Genomic DNA, 18,053 nt, shown 5'->3' on the forward strand with positions numbered 1-18,053 from the left:
ATTGTTGCTAAAAACCGAACTGGTTAGTGGATAGTTTTATTACACACATCGTTCATTTTTTAAAAATCTATTCAGTTCCACAAGCATTTTAATTCAATTTGATTGAATGTGAAAACTTTTAAATTTTGGGAATTCAAACTCCATTAATACAATGTCTGACCCACAGAAGAATCCTAACCGTTTTAAGCAAACTTTACTGAAAGAAGCTGGACTTTCTGAGGAGTGAACCGAATTTAAGACTCAGAAGCCAGATTTAATGAGCTTCTGAAGTCTCTTCGTGTGAATCACAGCCTTAACAGGGCCGGATTTGCCACACTGGCAGGATGAGAATTCTGCTCATCTAAAGTTAATATGCTAGTATAATTGAGTTGGACAGGTTACTTCACAAGAATTCATGGCACCCGCCCTCCCCCTCGGATCGCTCTTCTGCATCCTTGCTCCCCTCACTAGGCTTCTCGCCCAACTGCACTTTTCCAAACTGAAGCTGGTCCGGCTCCCCCACCCGTCCGCCGCTTCTTCCTCCTCCCGGGGTTCCTGATCTCGGGAGCGCCTCAGCGAGCAGGTGAATCGGGGCCTCGTGGCTGCTCGGAGGAGAACGGAGCCGCTCGTGGCCGGCGGGCGGGTGCAGAAGCGGCCCAGACAGGCACAGCAGCCGCCCTGGGAGAGCCGGAGCGCCTCCTTTCTCCTCAGCAACAGCTGCTGCCTGCAGCCCCCTCCTCCACCCGCTGCGCGGCTCCTTCCCCGGTCTCCGGCGGCCGCCATGTTAGGTCGGGATGGTGAACTCGGGCTCGGCTGAGGGGACCCGCCGCCCGCCGCCGCCTCCCCCTCCGCCTCCTGGCAGAGCCCGCGCCCCCGCTTCCCGGCTCCTCCCCCTCCCTTCGGCCTGGGGTTGCGACGGAGCCTTTGGAAGCGGCTCTTCGCCCGAGCGATCCCGGCCGGGGTTCATGGAGCGGACGCGGCGGGGCTGACAGCGCCGGACGCAGGGAAGTCTCGGCGGGGTCTCTCGCCGGCCCCGTTCGGGCGAGTTGCCCCCGAGCGGCCGCTTCGGGAGCAGAGGGGGCCCGGCGCTTGCCCTGGAGTCAGCGGCCCGCGGGAAGCAGGTGAGAGTCCCGAGCCCTTCCCCACGCCCTTTCCCCTTCCCGGTGAGGCGGCGGCGGCGGCCCCTGGAGAGCGCTAGGCCCCGCACGCCCCCTCCAGAGCCTCCCTGCTCCTGGGGCTCCCCCAGTCCTGCCAATGGGGGAGGGGGCTGCCCCTGCCCTGGTTCCGTCGAGCTCGCTCTTACTCCCAGAAAGTTTTGCAGGAACTCCCTCCTCCTTTTGCACCCATTAGTTTTTGCCTTTTTTTCCTTTTTCTAATAACCGAAAGCAAGTTTGAGCTACAGTGTGGGAATACTGCGGGGGATCTCCTCCCGGGTCCCCCCCCCCCCCGCCCTTCTCCAGCGCAGAAGTAGCACCCAGGCAGCCGATGCGCCTTGCGACTGCTTGAAGCCTGATAGCAACTGTTGTGAACAGAAGGTGGTCCCCCCCCCCCTTCCCCTCACTCCGCTGATTTGATTGACGACCCCAGCAAGCTGCATTGTTGGACTTTGATTTGGGAAACGAAGATAGGAAGGAAGGAAGGTGGGTTCAGTTTACCCAGCGTTCGTTTTTATTACCCACATTTCAGCGTTTTCAACTTTATAACTCTCTGCTCGTACTTGGCCTTATTTTATAAGAATAGTCTCACTCTTCCTGCTTCATTTCAGCATATGTGCCTAGTTTTTTCAAGGAAGGTTGCTGGTTTGTTTTAATGTTAACTTGGTTTTGTGTTATTTCATTGCATATAAAACCATATATCTATGCACCAAAAAGTATGGGTGTGACTAGAAGTTAAAATTCATGTAAACAAGGAAACTGAAATTTTGATTCTTTGTCCGCCCTTTGGACTAAGTACATATGTAAATTATGCCAATATACTGTGCTGGAGACTTTGAACAAAGTTCCTATATACTTTACTGCAGCTTTGAAAACGCTTTCCTGAAAGTCAGCCAGACTGGATAGTGTAGGATTCATTTCTGAGAAGACAGTCTTGGGGTTGCAGGCTCAGCAGATAGGGTCTTCTAAGAGTCCAGGTCTGTCCAGTAAGGCTTACTTCGAGGAAAGTGTTTTTCAGGATTGCACTGGGAGACTGCTAAAGGGAATGGACTAGAAGGATTTAACTCTACTTAGGATGACACTGTAAACCATATACTTAAAAATTATTTAGGTTAAGGGAGTTTAGGTTAATTGTCTAATAAAAACGAAGGAGTTTTAGGAATTTGTTGTCAAGTTATACTTTGAAACATGCCATAAGAATAGGCATGAACAAATGCTCTGAAACTTTCAAAACTTTTCCTTTTAAAAGGTGGCCAGAATGGTTTCTGATAAACTTCTTGCCCATTCTACAAATTAGAAAGACTTTGACTTAAAAAGCAAACTGCTGTGCATTGCTAGGACCTGTGGGCTGGGCAAAACCTGGAGTGCGTGTAGAATAGTTGTACAAGTCTGACTGTTCCGGTGTTCAGAGCATTGCCATGACAAGTTTAAATATTTACTGAAGTTTCCTGGAAAAACAGTCTGGAAACACTTTGCAACATGATTTTAAACTATGGAAGAAAATCTTTGCTCGTACCGATATTAATACCTTTTCATAATTTTAGTGTGATCTTAAATTTTGAATTAATTTACCTGTAGTAGATTTATTTGTGGCATAATGAAATTATTAGCCATTTTGGGCCTTAGTTCTATACAGTGCACATGTAAACTTTATATGCTGTTGGCATTGTGCCATGCATAGTATTAAGCATATCTGCATGTTTTTTGGAATAAAGTATGTGAATTGCTGATTAAGAGCACATTTATCATACTGACAAAGCAAAATAGAGAATTCATTGAGTGTTCAGCAATTGTACAATGCTGGCAGTTAAATTTACAAATATGTAAGCTACTGCATGTTGTATGTTTTTATTATTAGCTCTGAGACACAGGAAGCTGCCATAATGATTGATACCATTGGTCTGTCAAGGTTATCACCTGTTGTGACTGGCAGCAGCTCTTCAGAGTCTCAGGTCTTTGATATCATCCATTCCGTGATCTTTCAAGTGGAGACACTGGTGATTGGTCTTTCCCTCATGAGTCCTTTGCAACATCTCTTGCTGCCAAATACTACTTTTTTTGCTTTTAATTTGATACACTTTTTCTTCTGTTTGGTTTTGGAAATGTTTTCCCTTCATTTTTCCGCTGCTGCTTTCTGGGTACTTTTACCACAGTTTTTTTTCCCAATCCGTTTCTGAGCCAGCTTCCCTTGAGCATGTGATCGTCTTAAAACGGCCTTTATTTCTCCACCCCAAATACTTTCCTTGTTCACGCCCACTGTTTTTGCTTGTCTCCACTTTCATCCCCTCCCTCCTCCCATTTCCCACCTAATTAAAAACAATGATTCACAATTGTGCTAATGGACCCATGGACCCATGAACCAAGAATAACCCTCCACGTTGCTGTGGGAAATTGCCAGAGATTCACGGAGAGTTGCTGGTCTTTCCGATGGATAATTGAATGCATATCAGTTTTAACTTAACATATAAAAAAACTAGACATTATAGGACTGTTATAGAAATCCAGTCAAATAAGTTGAAAATCCCCATAAACTTCCACATGCTGTTCATTACAGGACTGTAGCATGCTGTGTACACTGAGGGCATTCCACTCATTTGCCCACTCTGCATCCTCCCTCCCTCCCACCGGCTCTGAGCAGGAAAAAAAATTGTTGGAGTGTTTTATCAAGCGAGCAATAGTTTGATGGTGCTTTTGTGCAAACCAAAGTGGACAAATGCATTGGGCCTCTAGTTGTTTTGAGGGGGGGGGGGCATGCAGACATGCCTAATGGTGGATTGTGCAGTTTGGGGCATCCATTTTTGGTTTGGGCATCCATTTTAAATATAAACTTTTCCAAATGCAAAGGGACAGAAGAAGCCCATGTGCAACAATGCAGTCCATCTTGTTGTTGCTCTTGTCCTTGCAGGAATGGTTGCAGGGTACAGAGCTCTGGGCCTACTCTGCATCCGGTAAGAGTAAATCTGCAGAACATTCTGAAAGTTTATCTGAAGCAGAAACATCAGCTGTGTTGTTGCTTTGACTAAAAAGTCCTATGACTGTACTGAGAAGTTCAATAAATGTAGGGATTCTTTAATGTGCTAACAAAATGGCACAGCTTGAAGTTCAGATCTGAGAACCTTGGGAAACAAGATTTCAAAAAGTCAATCACAGCCACAGTGACCAGTCATAGCAGACAGAATGGACACTATGTAAGCGCAACTCGTTATTGAATTAGCAGGTACAATAGTGTGCTTTCCAGTTCAGTGTTGGTGCACATCATTGTTAAACTGCTTGTGCAACAAACAAACAAAAAATAGTGGAGGGGGAGAGGGAATATCCAGCATGATCATCCATGACATTGCAAATGACATGACAGGTCTTCTCCTAACCAAAAAACATTGCTTCCAGTGCAGAAAAGATGAAACTAAACTAAAGTAAAAAGAAACACAGGAAACAATGTTGCAAAGGGAGGCATGTGAACAAAAAAATGTTGAATCAGTTCCAAGCCTCTGAGATGAACAACGTGAAAAACGTGGGGTGAGCCATGCATGCAGAAAAAACACATGAAGCTCCTTGATCCCTTCAAGTGGAGACACCAGTGATTGAATTGGAGACAATCCTCATATAAAGCAGGTGCAGCCACCATAGTTCCTTCCAGAATCAAATCTGTCAAAAATAAGTTTTTTGTTTCACATTACTTTCTTTCAAAGACCTTCTTAATGAAAAACTGAAACTGTAATTAGAGCCTGATCAAATGTATATTTATTCAGAAGTAGGTCCTAATAAGTTTAATGGAAATTACTCCCGGGTGGGTGTGTAGAGTTGCAGCCTTGGACTGTCACAATAGTTCAGAATAGGTTTTATAATTAAATATTGCAGGCTAAGACTGTGCTAAAAGAATGCAACTGGGGTGCTTTCCCATAAACCCCTCACCTATCCCTCAAATTTAGGAAGATTTCAGTTTTGAAAGCAAACTACTGTGCAGTGCTAAGACCTGCAGGCTAGGCAAAACCTGGAACAGGTGTGGAAATGATTTTAATGACTCCGATAGCTATCCTGTTGAGCATGTTGCCATTCAGCAGTACAAGCAAAGGGATTTATGTTTTGGATTTCTGTAGGATGCAGGCTGCTCTGGATGACATTGACCTGAGAAGTTTTAAAGAAGTCTGGAATAAACTTCAGAAAAAAATTTGCAGCATCAGTAAAAGTGCCCTCCTTACAGGACTGGAAGTTAGACAAGTTATGTTGATTTTTAAAAGGTGACTCTGAAGAAATCAGAAAAGTAACCTTTTGGTGTTTGAGAGTGTCAACAAACATGTCAATAGAGCTGATCCAGTATACATTATATAACTGAACTTAGAAAAACCGTTAGCATTCCTTCAACGCTGCTCAGCAAATTTCATACAGACTTTGACTAACCTTCTTTGGTTCTAGGAGCCAGCCCACAAGTTTGGGTGCCAGACCTATCCATCACAAAGCCAATGTTTTCATTGTCACCTTTATGACTTACAGATGACTGGAATTTACAAAAGCTTACACTACCCTTTAACCACATAACAAATAAACAGTGTTCTGTGAAGCATCCATCTGGTGGTCATAAATGACTGTACTAAAATCCACTTGCTGTTTTTCAGGTATTAGAAACTTCAGCAGAGCCATCAAGAAGTGCATGAAATTGATTATTGACTTGGAATGATGCTATATACCAGTAGATCCCCACCCCCCCATTGGCAGGGAGTGTCTAGAATCTGTTTGGATTAATTTATCACATATTTGTTAGCGCATCTTTATTCTGCCCTCCTTCCAAAGAGCTCAGGACAGCATACATTGTAAAGCCTTTTTTTTTCAACAGGTTTGACGCATATACTCAAGGCTTAAAGCTACATTTATCGCACACAAATATTAACTCATTTCACTCTGAACGAAATGTTTTAGAGCTCCAAGAGAAATAATTAAAAATCAGTAAAGCTAACTAATACATAACAAAAATATTGAATACAAGAAGACCTTCATATATACAAGCAAGATTGAACGAGAATTCAACTGTTACTTAAAACAGAATTTAACTGTTACTTTAAAAAACTGCCTGTATTATACATGTGCAATTATAAACAAATCATTTAGTGAAGGCTCTTTATAGATGCTGTCCTCTTTAACAATAGATGTGGCATTTTCTCTGACTGAAAGAGAATCGGTATCAAAGGCTTACATAGTGTATTCTGCTTTACAAATAATCCTTCAAGTTTTGGCATCTGGAATGGAAATTCGATTGTACCTATTACTTGCAGTGCACTCCTGTTTACAGCTGGGGGAGTTACTGTCACAAGGGGGCATTGAAAAACTAGCAGTGGGTGCCACCTGGGTGGTCGATGGTGGGAAGAAATCTGAAGGGATCATAGAGACCTGGTATAGAGATTTGTTGACCCCTGAGTTTGCAGTTATAAGACGAAGGCAAATCTTTGTGTAGATCCATAATTGGCAGAGAGAAAAAGGACTAAAAAGAAAGCTTTTGTATAGGAAAGTAGTTGGCAAAAGGGCAAAACGAAAATCCCTCTCAGCTTGTCATTTTAGTTGCCAGATGTGTAGAGGGGATACCTTTTCAGTGATGGGGTGTGAATAAATGGGGCTAAAGTAACTATGAATGGGGCAAAGCCCTAATGGCCTTGCCACTACTACTTGATGCAATTATTTCTTCCCAGTATGATGCCAAATGAGACTAGCAGCCCAATCCAAAGGGGGCACAAATGCTCTCTAGAGCCAGTGCATCCCTGTGCCAGTATGGGTACCTACCCCGTTGGTGCAAGGGGCAAATGTATCAGTGGAGAGGGTACTTGCTTTGGCAGCCAGGCACCACACAGGTCCATGGCATCCAACCCAGAAACCATCACCCAGGCCCATCGGTGCACAATGCTGTGCTGGCATGGCCGGAGGCAGGTTGAGGCTGACCTCAGTTGGCCTTCACTGCCCAGCAAGGTTTCATGTGCTGGCAGAGATGCTAGAAGAGATACGCCACAGTTTCGTGGCATATCTCTGTTCTCTCCTATGGGGGAGTTTCAGGGTTTTATTTTTAAAAAACTTTTGGGGGCTTCCCACACTGTGGGAAAGGAGGAGGTATCCTCACTCGCCTGACCCCTCTGGGTGGGGCTGTTGGATACACTGTCTGCATTCTGATTTGTTTTCCAGATAATGCCAAGGCCTTAATTAGATGAGGATAATATATATCTCCTTATTCTGGTATATTATGTTTAGAAAGAAATAAAAATAGGCAGTGATATGAATTGCAGTCATCGGCGTTTCTAGGAATATAAACGGGAAAGAAGGAAAGAAGTGAACTTTTCACCCCCATTTTAGACTGAGAAAGTTTGCTGTAGAACATTTATTTCAGTCTTTGTTTACATTATTTGTTGGCTACTTTTTCTTCATCTCTTCTGTTACTAAAATTTGAGGTTCATCCCATTAAATTGATTGGCACTAGATTCAATTTGAATGAAAAATGTTCCGCTTCTCATGGTGCTTAATGAATATGTTGGATTTGCTGCCAAAAGCAGTGATGAGGACCACTAGTTTAGATTATTTTAACATAGGACTTTATTTCTGTGGAGAATTTGTTTTATCAGTGAGTGTAAAGCTAAACAGAACCTTCAGATCAGAGGTAATATCCTTTAATATTAGTTGCTGGAAAAGGATAGGATAGAAATGATGGATGAGGGCTTTTGTTCTCACACCATGTTGTGCGCTTGTATGTGTGTAGGGCCCTCAATTCACAGTGACTTATGGCCATTGCAGCTTTCAAGGGAAGTGAGAAACGAGGCGGTTTGCCATTGCCTTCCTTTGCGGTGTGTCTTGTTTGGTGATCTCCCTTCAAAGTACCAAACCTGCGTAGCTTCTGAGATCTGACGAGATTGGGCTGTGCCAGTGGTCCCCAACCTTTTTGAACCTAAAGGCACATTTGGAATCCTGATACGGCAAGATGAGTGCAGCAAAAAAAATGACTGTTTCAGGAGTGGAGCCAACCACCAAATGATTGCCACAGCTTCAGTTTAGTAACACAATATAAATCCTTATGCTTGTGGTGGCTACTCAGCCAATCAGGAGCCTTGCTGGGCAAAAGTCCAACCTAGCACCATCTACTGCCTAAAAAAACTTGGGTGCCAGAGAAGGTGCTGGGGAGCACCGTGGCGCACACGGTCACCACATTGGGGCCAAGCCATACTGCCTTCCCTATCATTCCAGCTGCCTGGAATCATGCCCCTAACCCCTCCAAGAAATAGAACAAGATGAGCTTTATGACCAATTAGATGCCTATTTGTAAGATGTATCTTCTTAAATCAGCTTCTACTGAAATTAAAGAACTAACTTATAAAATTATGAGCCAGTGGTATTTCATGTCCTCTGGTCTTCATCATATAATACCAGATCACTCAGGTCTGTGCTGGAAAGGCTGTGGCAACCCAGGTCATTTTCGTCAGTGCTAGTAAACGTGTCCAAAATTTAGATTATTTGGGGACAAAATCTTGAGGGAGAGAGTATTAATCACACAATGCAAAGTCTCTTATGATACCTTAATTATCTTATTAGAAAAAATTGATATACAAAAACTCTCAATCCTAAAAAGAGGATTGATTTCAATATTGTTACTAGCAGAAAAATTTCTGATTGCTTCCTACTGAAAAAAAGCTCAGGTATCTTTCATTGGGCAGTGGTATGAGAAGGTGTAGAACCTTTTAATTGTAGCTGACATATTTTCACAACTTAAAGTAGCAAATAACTAACCTTACTCTATGGACTTTTTAAATAAATGGCTGTCTTTTCTAGAATATGTGGATAAGGAGGCATCATGCAGTAACTGATACACATAAAACTATTGTATGATTTGCATTTATTAAGATCTGCTAAGTGAATAGAACAAATGATTTCTGTGAAAAGCACTAATGTATAATTAAGTGTCAGAATATATCTCAACTGTACTAGTATATTTAATTTGCAGCTGTTTAATGTCTACTTGTTATTGTAAGCTGAACTTAAAAAAATATTTTTTAAAAGTTAGGTTGAGTAGAAAGTTGTTGCATTGGATATTTTTGATGCCACACAGATTATATGCTGTTGGATACTTGTGCTGTTGCAGGAAAAGTGGAGGCGTTGAGTGCTGGGAAGGATTAGGAGAATGCACTGGCTTTGCTGCATCATCCCCCTCACCTACCAGACTCTCCCCTCTGCCTCAGCTCTAGCCAGTCTCAGCTGTGCCTCAGTCTGTGGACAATAATTAAGCCAACTTTTTGGCTCTTTCGCCCTCTTTAGAAGCCTGCTGAATTTCATCAGCACAAGGAAAGAACGGTCTTTTAGCATTTGCATAGTTTTAAGTCCAGTTTGGGATTTCTGTAAGTAACAAGTATAATTCATGGGGAAATGAAGAGGAGAAGGGGAACAAGGGCCATTTTGGTGTTTTGTTTTGATTTCAGGCAGGAGCAGCTATGGTTGGGAAGATGTTCAGAATTATCTTCTCATGCAGTTCTGCTATATTTCCATCCCTCTCCTAGTGGAGATGAGGCCTGTGGTCCATTCCATGTATGGAATACACATAAGGAAAGCAGAAAATAATGGAAGACAAAGTGGTGATGAATATTTTGAGCTCTCCTTCACCTGGACTGGCATAGTTTGTTGGTTTATTACTCCCTGGCCCTTGTCCTAGAGATGCAATCTGTGTCAAACAGTATGTCTTCCTGGATGCAACAGAGGTGGGGATCTTCAAATGTACATGGAGTGCATATTCCATCGGAATTGGATTGTGGGTTCCAGGTGAGCCTTAGTTATTTAATTGAGGTTTTCCCCGCTCCTCCAGTTCTCTTAGAAACTGTGCTGCTTGCTTAGGAGGCATCTCAAACGCCTCCCAATCACCCACCTGAATATAGCTAATATTGCCAACAGGGTTAGCCCCAGTCATCTGCTACTGAGACTGACCAGTTAGGTGAAAGGGCAATCTTTGGCACAGCAGGTGACTTATTGCCTGGGAAGTTTCGTTGCAATCACAGGGTAGCAGAAGAGTACTTCTTGCTGCCCATGCTCAGCTGCTTCGAAGCTGGGCTCTAGGTGGTGGCGATGGGCCTCAGAGCTGATTGATAAAGGGTGTCTGTGCAATGTATGTATGCATGAACTGCCTGACATTGGGATATCTGTGTTCATACAAGATCTTATAAGAATAGTTAACGATAACCGCTCTTAGTAAAAATTTCAAACCATGATATCAGATTGTGGTTCAACAGACCCTAACTCACATCGGTTTAATCAAACCATTGTTTCACATACCGGTAATATCTGAATTAAGCTAATTACATGGATCCAAAGGTCTCCTTGCATGAACAGAAGTCTTAACAGAAGCTTTGGAAAAATTTGTTCTCCTACTGTAGAAAGTGCATGAGCATAACTTTGCTTGCAAATTCTAGATCCAACACTTTGTAATTGCAAGAGAACTTTAAAAAAATTCCCTGGGAAGCAATGAAATAATAGCATTCTTTCCACAAGATTACTTCAAGAAAATTCGTGATTTGAAAGGTCTTACATTATGTCCTGAAGGGGCCAGCAGAATTTTTTCAAGATTAAGACCTGTTTCTTTAATAGTTATCACCTCCAGCATTCAGACTTGTCAAAGCACAGACTGTTGGGGCAAAAAGATTTCTTTCATGGTTGGAGAATGAAGAAGTTATACTAACCACAGAAACCTCAGAATAGATTCTGGCTTTACATTTTTTGTTTTTGTTGTGTGTGGCAAAGGAAGCTAGATAATGGTATTCTTTCTGGACCGTGACTTTTCTTGTGTTACTCCTGTTATATGATGTGCTGCTGCTTGTTTCAAAAGTCAGAAATAAAGGCAGTTTTTGTTTCAGTAGACTCTTATAGACATGTCAAGTACATCTTAAAACTTTTTGTTATAAAACTTAAAATTCTTGTTAATCTGCTGGAAGTTTAAGTAGTTCATAACAAAATATCCTGTTGATTTAATTGAATATTTTCTGAGTTAAGTTCTCTGTTACTTTTCCCAAAGTTATACCTTTTCAACTCTGAACAGGTCATGTACTTCTGGGATGAAAGATCTTGCCCTAATTTGGGGGTTGATAGTCTTGACAGGTAGGATTGAGGTTGGCACCTCATTTATTCCATTTATTCAGAAATGGAAATGTGCTGTTGCAATGAACATTTTAATGGTTCTTTAATTGTTGTTCCTGTAGTTAGGCTGGGGAGAACTGATACTTTTATCACAAAGGTACTCTGAGTAGTTTCTAATTTCAAATTTACCATCTGACTCCAAATTATTGCATCATATTTAACCTGAGTGCACTTGGAAGGATTGTGTAGCTGTGAATATTTGTCAGAAGTGTAGCATATTGCTACTATACAGTCTGTAGGCGTTGCCTCTGACATTGATTAAACAGCCTCATGTGCCTTTGAAATTAAAATCATTATGATTATCTAGGAGGAATTATTATGTTAGACATGCGTAGAGCTGCAAATACAAATGCAAACTTGCACAACATGATTTTGTAGGTTTCTCTCAAAAATGCTGGACAAAAAACCAATTTGTTAGGCATCTGTATTGTGTCATTCTATAAATCAATTTGCAGAGAATTATCTCTGTTTTAGTAGAGTAAAAAATAACATGCAGTTTGATAAAAGAACAAGAAGGGGAACCACTAAAAATATTTAAATGGTAATTACATTCTCTGATTTTTTTTAAGTTGCTTTGTTTTGTTTTTAAAACTGTAGCTTAAGTCAGAAGGTGAAGGAACCTTCAGCCTCTCTCGGAAACATTTTTTATTTTGTCCTCTTCAGCTAGCTTCATCTATTGAAAGAGCCGCTCTGAGTTTTAGAAAACCTTCCTGAAACTTCTTTGGGAGTGAAGCTCATTTTCAGTCAACCCAGTCTTTTCTATGCCCGCCAACTGTCCTTTAATGGAGCGATTCAGCTCAGTGAATGGGGCTCATGCTTTAAGGAGTTAGCTGGCAGTTCTAGTGCCAAATTGATTTAGCTTTGCACAACTGTAAAAGAATTTGCCAAAAAGACACTGTTGGCTAATGTTGGCATCAAGCTCCAGCTGCCTGAGAACTGTTCGAAATTGACAAATACACTTTTTAAAAACAAATGTTTATGTAATCATTTACCGTATACTGTTTCGTTGCACATTTTAAGCAGTTTTTTACAAATTTAATCTTATCAATTTTCCTTCATGAACTATTCCTATACTTTGGGCAGCAGAATAATCCTTTCTTTAAATCCCCTTTGATCTGAAGAGCTTGAGCAGTAAATCAATACTCTTCTACTGAACGTTTATGTAGCTATTGTTTTCTCAGTTTACCATATGTAGTTTTAGAAGGTGAAAGATTAACAGTTAGAGGATATGTCTTTCTACTAACAAAAAACTTGCATTTTAATCAGTGCTGTGGGTGGAACCGTGTAATGGGTGCCAACATTATATAGGTCTTTTAATGGAATTGAGAATTTTAATATTTTGTATATTTTACTTAAATGTATATTGTACAGCTTCTGTTATATATTATCAGATAGCACTTATGTGTTGTAAGCTGCCCTGAGCCCTGCTTCGGTGATGGAAGGGTGGGATAAAAAAAATCTAATAATAAACTAAACTAGATGAAGGACATTCCTTTGCCAACCCCCCTCCCACCAGGTTTGAAACAACTCCCAAATTTTTCTCCCGTCCAAATTGTCAAGTCATGCATGTATGTCCCTTAAGCTGCAAAGGAGTCAATAGCAGACATTCAACAGGGGGCCATGGTGACAAAAAAGAAATTATGTTTTAGCCAGTACATGATCCCACTTCTTACATATTGCCAATTCTTGCTAGGGTACAGTGATGCTGGTGGTCCTCCTATGGAAAACGGTAGGAGGTCTTTGAGCACAAGGACTCTAAGCAGACCCTAAACATGATTACTTTTTTCTTTCTCTCCTCCCCTCTGTTCCTTAACAGGTCTCCACTTTTTTTAATCACCTCAGTGGTGAGAGCAGCTTATATGGTATTAATCTTTCCAAGTTTGATTTTTCTTATTCTATGTTAACATAGCTTTGGATGGGTAAACAGTTTTTAATAGAATAATATGGCCTTAATGTAGCTAGAGAAGCACTGCTTCGCTACAACTGTATGCATGTTTAGTTATCCAAATCATTGGGACTTATTTCTGAGTAAAAAATGCCTAGACTCAGACAGCATTTCACTGAAAATCAGTGCCATATTTAAGCATTGAAATTGATGGGATTTTAAATTGTGTGATTTAGGCTGGGTTATTATTTTAGCAGCTTCTGTAGAACAGGAAGTGTCCTTTATCAAATCCTCTATGGAAGTGTATCATATTTACTAGCCAAAAAAATGGGAGAAATAACCAAACTGTGCCTGGGGTTGTCTAATTTTATTACTTCTTCCTAATTCAAGGACTCACAGCAGGTAATATAGGTCATATAGGTGCTTCCGTGTCCTTTCAAAGGTTTCTAATAGAAACAAAGTAGATAAAACCAAGGAAAAAAGAAAATAGGGTTTAAAAATATAGATCATATGTAGTGAATGCTTCTTTTGAATATGAGAATGAGACAGCAGAAATGATAACTAAAAGCTATTCCAGAAACATATATAAAGAGGGTTCCTGTGCCTGTCCTTTGTCATATTCAGAGCTGAAAAGGAAGGAGGTTTCCTTGTAGTATGAAATAAAATACCAGCCCTGGGCTGTGGATGATGTCTAAGGCCCCTTTTTAATGTTAATACCAGTTTGTTTGGCATCACATCTGGAATATGTGCCCCTCCTATGGATCCCAGGAACCGCATAGCATTATACAGAAAGAAGACAAAAAAAGTAGGCATTTGCATTGGTGAATAGCTTATGATATCTTTTATGAAGACCAATTGAAATAACACAATACAAACATAACAGAGTGTTCAAACATTCAAGAACTCTTAATTAAGCTTTACAATTGGAGGGAGAAATCTCTTGTGCTGTGATCTTAAGGCCTCTTCAGGAGCATTCTTTACAGAATGCTTTGCTAACTTCAGTGGCATAGGGTGTGACTGGTATCAGGTAGCATCCTTGGCTTGCTGAAAGCAAAGGCAAGAAGTGAAAGCCATCCAATTTAAAACATAATAAGCAGAAGAAATGGTCAAAGTAAACACTGCTGCCCTGTCTTTTTCTTCCCCTGAGGCATAGTTTGGAATGCTGATGCCAATAATTGCACAACAATGTTTTACAGAAGTTCCAAAAAGATATGGTACGTAGTGAATTTGTACTAGATCTTACAAAGCTCTAGAAGAATCCTTAAAGGCAAGCCTTTAATTCCACGTTGATAACTTATTTTCTTTAATTTTCTCCTGAACAAGCCATATTAATTTGGTTTCACTTATTTTATTTATTTATTTATTAAATTTCTAGACCACCCTTCCCCCTAGGGGCTCAGAGATTTTGTCACTTCTGGACCATAGAGATTTGAAAATTTGGCAGAGTACTTCTGACATTTGTTTTTAATTTTTATTGAGCAAGATTCCTTTTCTCTGCTGCTTTGCCTTTTTAAACAAAATTCACTCTTCAAAATTCTAAATGCCCTCAGGCTCAACATCTGGTTACCCCGTCCACAGTTAGTCATAGCTTATGTCCCCAAAATCAGTATTTCAGATCATTTCACTCTGAAATATTGTTACATCTGTTATTTAATAGAACTGCATGAATTTTTAAAACTTTACTGAAGACTTCTAAAGAAAACTAATGTCTCTGGGTGATCGTTTGACTTCCATGGCAAATTTAGTTTTTGACAAGTTCTGTATTTTGGCATGTATTTCTTTCCTCCTTTTTTGTTCTTTTGTCTCTTTGCATGTCCACTACATATGATAAAAGGTATCATCCCCTTCTTTACATTTGCAACATTTCCCTTAGCAAGCATCTACTGTTGATCTTGTTTAAAGGCAGTGAGGTAGCAACTCAAATTAGTTGACCACTTGACTGTTACATTGTTTCAATAACTTTTCAGTATAATGTTGTTTCCACACCAAGTACACAGGGGCACACCAGCATTTAGTATAACTGTATTCCAGATGTTTTAAACCAATATAAAATTTTAGCATAAAGTATGAGGCATTTAATGCAGGCTACTTTAGGTGTGCGTTTATAACCTCCTAGCTGATCACAGGTAACTTAAAGGTGCAATCCTAGCTTGGAAGTAAGTTATGTTGACCTCACTGGGACTTCCTTTGAATAAATATGCATAGATCAGACTACATGTTACCATAGTATTTTCAGAAAGAGCATATTTTTGGTATTTTCTTTATTTTTGAATCTTTAAATTTTTGTGTAATCTAGGCTCTTTCATCAAAGCTCTTAAAGTAGATGGGCAGCCCAATCCAGAGGAAGGTGACCAAATCAGCTGTTGGAGTTGGCACAGGGCTTCACTGGTGCATTTGCCCACCCCGCGGGGAAGGCAAACTGAGTGGCAGAGCTCCACTGCACCCAATCCAGAAGACCTTGTGCCCTACAGAACCATGCCAACCCTAAAGCTGTAGGCTGGCACAACTAGGTGTTCTGGAGGTGTTCCTGAGGGTGGAGCCAACTTTAGTCAGCTTCTAATGGGCTTTCATACCAGGAACGCCCCCAGCATGGCCCTCAGATTTACGCGTTGAATACAGAGGCATAAGTCTATTTCCTCTATGGGTCTTCAGGTGGCAGGAGGGATTTTGAATTTGCCTCCTGCCTACGTCACTCAAATCACCTTTGGAAATGGTGCAGTGGCGCCTTCACCACACCATTTCTGGACACAGTACAGCTTCCCTTCTCATCTAGATTATGCTACAAGTTCTACAGCGTCTTACAAAGTAGTTTTCAAATATCTTTTCCAAAAAATATTTAATAACCATGCTATATTTTTATTGATATGATTATCAGTAGACTTTTTAATTTATTTTCTGAAAATATCAGAAAGATCTTTAGTTCTTAGATGTTAGATCTTTTGTGGTGAAAGATTTATACGATCCTTTACAAAGAACTGAGAAAATACTTTTGTATCTGTGAATGGAAGATTAGACTATGAATGTAAAGATACCTGGGAGTTTTATTTTAATTATACGTTTTCTTAATATGAGTTTAAAGTATAAGAGTATTTTAATGGCAAACAATTCTGCATGAAATTTATATGAGCATGATAATTTGAACAAGCTGTTAAAAGTGTGTATTAAACTTTTTCTTTTTTCCTTTTTCTTATCATACTTTGAGTTGTAATCTGTGTTTCTTCAGTATAATCAGTTATGAATGTAGAAACAAATATTGCTTTATTCTTTTTCTGTATTATGTTATTTTTTTGTGGAAGATAGTAACATTTCATTTTTTAAAAAGATCTTTTGTGGCTCAATGCATCAAGCAGCAGAAATCGTAGTACTATATAAGCAAAATAAAGGAAGTGCAACAAAATAAATGTGGGGAGTTTAGATCATACCATACATATAAGCAAACACCTACATTCTCTTATATGGGTTGCAGTAGTTCGGGCAATAAATAAGTGGTAACAAACAAGGAGTACCAAACAAGCAAGAGAAAGGGAGATTACTTTCTGTAGTGCTAGTTTCTTTCACTATTGTGTATTACTTTGTTATATGAGTTAACTAAAATACAGAAATGTAGATACATACTTTCTCTGAAGTGGGCTATGCTGGAATGGCGTTTAATGTATGTAAGAGAGTGGTCCGTTAGCATTATTTGTAAGATTTTAGCAAAAGTGTTATCTAGGCAACAGCTAAACATGATGGATAAAATAACTCATAGTAGCTCCACTAACAGCCAAAGCTCTAGCTGTCACCAGTAGATGGAATTCAAGGGGAGAATTAACTCTATTAAAACTTGAGGAAATTGATAAGGAACAAATTTCTTAAAAATATTATGGCTCTTTCTTTTTTAAAACATAACTTTTCCAGGCAGCATGCTGCTGAAAGCAAAGTAAAATTTTTACACATCTTCTAAAATCCATACTAAGAAAACATTCTGAGAAGCCAAAAAGCATTGTGGGTTGGATCTAACCAACTTTTCCACTAATGAAAAACAAAGGATTAGGTTCCCTCAAAAGGTTGGGATTATAATGGCCACATGGTTGGGGGGCATGGCAAAGGATGTGAACTAAGTGACATGTAGTAGAAAACCCACAGGATCCAATCCTATATCTCTAATGACAATTAAAATAACTATGTCTTTTCCATCTATTCCCTTCCTGTATCAGTAGTAGGCAGCCCTCTGTTGGAATAAGCGACTTCTGCATTCCTGGACACTGGGGGTGCTGTGTATCTCACTCTAACTGTGATGTTGCCTCTCTTGTTTGCCCTCCTTGTCTGGGCCAGGAGACCGCCCACTAACTTCCTTTCTTCCCCATGCTGGTTTCACTTCTGTCCTAGCCTTTGACCTGAGTGCATGGTCAATGGCAGCCTGCCACAGTGGGGCTTTCCCACTGTAGCATTCTCTCACCTCCACACATGTGATGGCGCGGTAGAGTACCCACTTGTTCAAGGGAAAGTATTCTCTTAGTCTAGGGTTTCTTTCTATCTACCTTTTTCCTGGAACAAAGCTGTGAACTGGAGATGCTTGAATAAATGTAAGTTTTACCTTTTATATTTTATCTCTTGAGAAGTTTCTATAAACTGCACTCACACACACTACTGGGCAGATCCATAATTCTAAACAAAATCTAACACCCTCTGCATGTAAACTGATGGTTGTATTTCAGGACATTTTGCTTTCTTTCACCTCAGGAGTAGGAGCATAGTCAAACCATGAGCATAATCTCAGCAGTTGTTTTGGACTTGGAATGGTTATCAGATCTCCTTCTGGCCCCTGCCTCCATTTAGTGCCAGCAGCCAGTCCTTGGTGTTATATTACAGCATTTCTTCTCGGTGTGCATGGACTGTGAGGCTGGCACAAGAGG

General features: G+C 40.4%; 1 protein-coding gene across 2 annotated transcripts in view; it reads left to right on the forward strand.

Moving 5' to 3' along the window:
* Nucleotides 1-717: 717 nt before the first annotated feature.
* Nucleotides 718-18,053, forward strand: part of YES1 (YES proto-oncogene 1, Src family tyrosine kinase) — a 42,037-nt gene continuing 24,701 nt past the window's right edge. Inside the window, exon 1 of one of the 2 annotated variants that reach the window (XM_048507912.1) lies at nucleotides 718-1,100. The gene's annotated coding sequence lies outside the window, so the exon portion shown is untranslated. Of the gene's footprint in view, nucleotides 1,101-1,484; nucleotides 1,620-18,053 lie in introns of those variants that run through there. The other variant, XM_048507913.1, reaches the window with a different exon arrangement.

This window comes from Sphaerodactylus townsendi, linkage group LG09 (genome assembly GCF_021028975.2).
Source record: "Sphaerodactylus townsendi isolate TG3544 linkage group LG09, MPM_Stown_v2.3, whole genome shotgun sequence".
NCBI lineage: Eukaryota > Metazoa > Chordata > Lepidosauria > Squamata > Sphaerodactylidae > Sphaerodactylus > Sphaerodactylus townsendi.